We start from the raw sequence: 6,000 nt of genomic DNA, 5'->3' as shown, positions 1-6,000 counted from the left end.
CAGCACGCATCCTTCTCTCCTATCCTATATATCCTTAATAAAAGTATTGTAGCTTTTACACTCGATACCAGTTAATATGTCTGATTCTGATAGCCAGATCTCACTAATGCCTACAATCTGAAGTCCCAACATATTCACCAAGGCATCAAACTATTTTACCCCTTTGTTTCTGATACTTCTAGCATTCGTACATAGACATAATAAGCTACCTGCATGTTCTTTTGCATACTTTTCTGCAATGTGCATGACATAATTGGACAACTTGCAGATCTCTATTCTTCTTCTCTATTGCGTTATACATGTACACATCTTTGCACATGTTTGATGGGTCCAAAACTGAACGAACACAAAGTCGAAATCGTTCTCTCCTCGTAATCATTTCCATGATAATGCACATTCCCGTCATTGGTACAATTGTATAACATTTTCGCTCTTACACTGATATTCTCATCATTCCTCCTATTATTATTTAGTCCTCCTGACTCTCTGTTTAGGTCTCATAACAGTTATTAGTTTTTCAAGAGTCTTGATAAGAAACGCATTCAATTGTAGGTCATCCCTCTTCTGCAAATCTAATCTTTCCTCAAACTCACTCCACACATTCAAAAACTGCATCAGTTCCTTGTACATAGCCTGGTATATCAAGTAATCGTAAAGTCTTGCTGTCATGTCTTCAATTATTGCATGAATGTGGCAGGGCGTACAGTTTTTGTTTCGCGTTCGTTTATGTCGGTACCTCCAGGTACGCAACCACCTCAGCATAAATCGATTTCTTCTCCCCTCTCCTTTAAAATAATGGAGACAATTTTTTAAACACACACACACACACACACACACACACACACACACACACACACACACACACACACACACACACACACACACACACACACACACACACACACACACACACACACACACACACACACACACACACACACACACATTATTTTCAAGTGTTTGCTGAAATTGGAAAGTTAAAACGTATTAATTGTTGACTCGACAGGAAGAGCACAGTAATGTCTCACTTTATAACCAACAGACTGCGAATTTGTGTCAAATCGGGTATGCTTTTGACTGTTTTTTGTGAAAGTTTTAAGTCAGTTGATAGTTTCATAGCCCTATCTTGGTCAGACGCACGCTGGCTTGAAAAGTTACCATGTTTGGTTTCTAGAGCAGGACTCCCAAATTATCTAGCCCTTTGCTTACTAATTATAATAAATATTTTCTTGGTTTTCATCGTTATGTGGGTGCAATTGTTACACAAACTAATAGCATAATGTCCTGTCATAATGAGTATGAGCAGCCTCTGATCCCTCTCTCTCTCTCTCTCTCTGTCACTGCTGATGAAGCCGCTTCCCCCTCCCCTCAACGTGGGAAGGTTGAGCATACTTCTCCCATGAGACCCAATTCATCTTGGGGAAGGTGCATATATTGTGTGTATGAATGTGCACAGAGAACATCACAAATATCCCTGCCCATGGCAGGATTCGAACCCGCAGCCTTTTGACTGAGAGCGGACAGACTAGCCACTCATCCAACCAAGTGGTGTCTTACCATAATTATTATTATTATTCAGGCCTCCATAGAATAAAGAGACTACAGAATGAAATTGTAAAACCTTTGGTAAAATTCTGTTAGACCATATATTAAGTGAAAAATGTTGAAAATACAGTTTTTCTGAATAATTCGAAAACAAATCGGTATCAATGGGCTGCAAGTTTGAACTTTTTCTATGGGGGATTTACGTAAAAGCATTATATTTTAACAAAAATACTCTTAATGAATGTGGTTGTTTATTGTATTAAAATATATTTGTTAAGAAATATAAACATCCTTTGGTAAGGCTATTTTATTTCTTATATTTCAGAATTTGAGATAAATTGAGCTTTTTGAACTATCATATTCTTTTACTCTTTGAATTGGCTGTAACTAGATGAATTAATATAATTCTAGTTGCAACTAGTTATAAGAATTATTATATACTCTTAATTTTATAAAATGTTAGCTGCATATTTATACATCATATGAAAAACTCCACTGCTGCTACCAACAGAGGAAATTAATCAAGTTGCGGTTATTATTATTGAGGGAATGTATTACAACTGCAATTTATTTTTAATCTTTAAGCTTTGTAGTTGTATGAGGTACTTCTTTGCAGCACTACTTTTCAATTTGTGGATACTATGTTTCATTACCATTTAAATGCATTTCCTTCAGATTTTCTTATTGACCTTCAGGTGTGCTGACGTTATCTGCTTTTTGTCTGTAGACTTGTATACAACAGAACATCACCCGCATGCTCTCTTTCTTCAGTCGCTGTAGGGTGTGTGTGTGTGTGTGTGTGTGTGTGTGTGTGTGTGTGTGTGTGTGTGTGTGTGTGTGTGTGTGTGTGTGTGTGTGTGTGTGTGTAGGGGAGGATTCTTTCGTCACAGACAGTTTAGACATGCTGTGTCACCAGTACAGAAGCTTAAAGGTGAATGTTGGAAGACTAAAAGATATTTTTTGTAATTTGAGATATTATGACTCAAAGTTATTTAAAAATTTAAGAGAGAAAATAAACTCCTACAAATGAGAACTTTCTACATAATTACACATTTTGCAATAACAAACTGTGTAAGTTATTTAAGTCATATTCCTTAAAATTCAATAATTTATTGCATTTTAAAAATGGAAAGAAAAGGAAAAGAAAGTGGGGAAAAAATGAAATTTAAGGGAGAAATTTAAATAAAACATTGAGCATCAAACAACCAAATAATTAATCTCTTACAAGATATGTGCTCACATTATTCGTGTTGTGAATATTGTCTGACCTAATACAAGAGAGAAATTATCAATATTAAACTTATACGAAATTAATTAAATCGATCTTAAGCATGAAAGGTTATAGAATCACTAGTACATTGCACCCTGTGAATAATATTGATAATAGCTCCATGTAATTGATTCTATATTCCAAATTAAAATATAAAATTGTTAAAGAATCATATGTAGCCTGAGAGAAGCAGTGCATCCAGGTAGCAAAAAAAAAAAAACATGAACGCTGTAGACAGCTACATAGATCATCATTAAATGCAAATATATATAAAAGAAAGAAGTGCAACATCCAAAAGTTATTTTAGTTATATAACAAATTAAATAACATAGTATTGTAAAACATTCATACATTTTATACATAAGAACGAATATTTATGTTCTAATATTTATGTTCCTATTTTTTGTATTGATTTCATTTCTCATTTATAAGGATAAGTTATCGAATATTACGACACGAAACAAGTACATTGCTTATTCATTATTTCTTTATGTGATTTGAAGCTATATATTTTTCATATCTAGTTGTCTAATGAAGAAAACTTCTTGTTTAATATTCCATATTCAGGATTTTAAGAAGATAGAAATCTAGAAAAAAGAGACTGTGCTTCTTTTTTATTTATTTATTTTTATTTTGGAACGATTCAAGGTGTAGTACACACTGAGCGACGATGACTTCTCCAGATATCAGAGACAAATAGAATGAAAGGGTATAGGTGAGAGTGTCTGAATTCGGGTCGGAATTACAACCGAAGCAACCAGCTCTATCAAGCCATTGTGTCATATCTGTTAATATGTATATCCTCCAGCTAGTTTCCTGACTGGCGGAACGAAAAAAATGGAAACCGAGAGAATTCAAACCGCAAATGTTGCTTCGTCATTGCAGCTGCATTATGAAGGCACTGGAGGAGGATGGTGGATTTCCGGTTTGACTGTGAATGGATATCGACTAGCTGCTCCGCACTTTTTTATAGTCTTCAAGAAAAGTGAAAGATGAGGAATGCCAGTTCGATGGAACAGCACCCATGCAAATACCTATATAAAAACATAAGGCAAGAGCAGATCATTTATGATATAGCGATTGGAGTAAGTTTACAAAAGAGGGGGGAGGGGGATGCCTGAATTAAATATATTGACCCTCATCAAGAATTTTTTGAAGTTTTTTTTGGACAACACCCTAAATTTGAGAACTGCATTCTATTGTTAGAACGAATTCGAGATTTGTTTTGGGTTAGCAGCTGATCAGGCCAGAAATAAAGTCTGAAGGGGAAAAAACACTAAGTTCTTTGCAAGAAGAGAAGGCAGTTTCTTATTTTTGTTGCTACTAGAAAAGTATAAAGTGAGTGTTGTTCAAGAGTGTAATGTGAATCTGTATGAGAAATTGAATATTATGAAACTAGGAACGAGTTAAAGTTGGATCTTGTGAAAGAGAAGACAGCTATATTTGGTAACATGAAGTTTGAATGGGTTGCTCTTGTTCCATTGAGGATGGCATGAAGATCAGAGTTTATGATATTTGTTGTGGAAGAATTTTAAGTCTGGAATATTTGTGTATTGCAACATTTATTGAATGAAACGAAAGAATCGTAAGTACTGTTACCAGCATGACTGTCGTTAGGATTTGAAGTTAGGGAGATGTTTATGAAAAGGGGAGTAGAAAGAATACACTCCCGTTTACTCTTGCATTAGTAAGAACATCCGAAGAAATGATGTCTCTTCTATGATATGCAACTAACGAATAGATAGGAAGTTGATCATAATTGCAAACGATGGAAGGAGGCCGTAAGTTGTTTCATTGGGCCTGGTTATGTGCCATACCCGATCAAATGTCCTTTAAATATCAAGTACGACAGAAATCTGTCTCCAAACCTTTCCATGGCACGGATATCCAAAAGGAAGAAATCAACTAAGAATAGAGAGTAATGGAATCCACTTGGTGGTCGATGATTCTGGTCTTTCATGTGGTAAATTAATCGATTGGTAATAACTTTCTCCATTATCTAACGGTAAAATTTTAGGTCAGTAGTTTTTCATTAGACTTATGAGAAAATATACAGACAGTATAGGATGGAAGTTAGTTCGGGAGCGAAATTGTGAGTAGAGTGTTTTGGGTGGATCATAGTCTTGATCAAAAGAATTTTTAATGTCTAATTATTCACAGTTATTCTTCTGATGTGTTTATGAGAAACACCAGTGGAGGCGCGCATGCAGTAAAGATGTGTGCGTAAGTCGACTGCTATATTTCGATGTGTGTGTGTGCATGCGTTAGCGTGTGTCTGTGTGTGTGGAGTTGGGGACAGAGAGAGAGAGAGAGAGAGCTGAGAGATGTCTGGCATTTCAGTAAATTATTTGCTCTGTGCAAATATCGAATCAAAATTTGCTCAGCAAAGCATTTCGTTATTGTAGTATTCAATCTTTCAATTTCTTTCTTTCTTTCAATTTAGTACTTTAATAACTATAAGCTTTATATTCACCAAATTATTATGTTTTGTTGTCATCATTCGTTTTGTCGTTATTCAATAATCCGGGATGAGCACTTGCATATATTAAAGGAGCAGCAAATGATCAAACTTAAAACTCATTTGTTACTACTGCAGTTTGACCATTTTCAGCTGAAGTTGAGGAAATGTACCGATATGAATTTTCATAGTCATTAAGATGCATGAATCAAGAAGTCTAATTCTCTCCCTCTTTAATATATGCTGAAAGTCTGGCGCATACATTATGCACAGTGTAGGCATATGATGGATATATGTGGGTGTGGCGTATTTCCTTAAAATATTTCCACCAGTTGTGTTTATTTCCAACATTGGGCACATAGTGATGACTGCGTTATGCAGCAGATGTTTGTGGTTTGCCAGTATTTAGGGTGTGTACTTAAGCTCCGCATCGCATCGTTCTAGACACTTGTTTTGTCTACAGTGAAGAAAATCTTTATATAAAAGACCGTCCTTTACTAGAATGATAGCATCATATGCTATGCTGTGCTGTTCATAACAAAGAACCTGTTTTGGCCCATCTTAAATCACCAGTTTAATCTCATCGACAGCTGCGATGTTTTGGATTTGTGAATCAGAGTCAGAGCGAGATGACCATATTTTGTGAATGAGCTTAGTTTTTTACTTTGTGAGCGTAGTAATATAAATTTGCTGATCTATATATAAAAAATCTACATGTTTCTCGAGA

The sequence above is a fragment of the Typopeltis vanoorti genome, chromosome 10, assembly GCF_054136105.1.
Source record: "Typopeltis vanoorti isolate ZY-2024b chromosome 10, IOZ_Tvanoo_1.0, whole genome shotgun sequence".
Lineage (NCBI taxonomy): Eukaryota > Metazoa > Arthropoda > Arachnida > Uropygi > Thelyphonidae > Typopeltis > Typopeltis vanoorti.
This window is presented reverse-complemented; position numbering follows the sequence as displayed.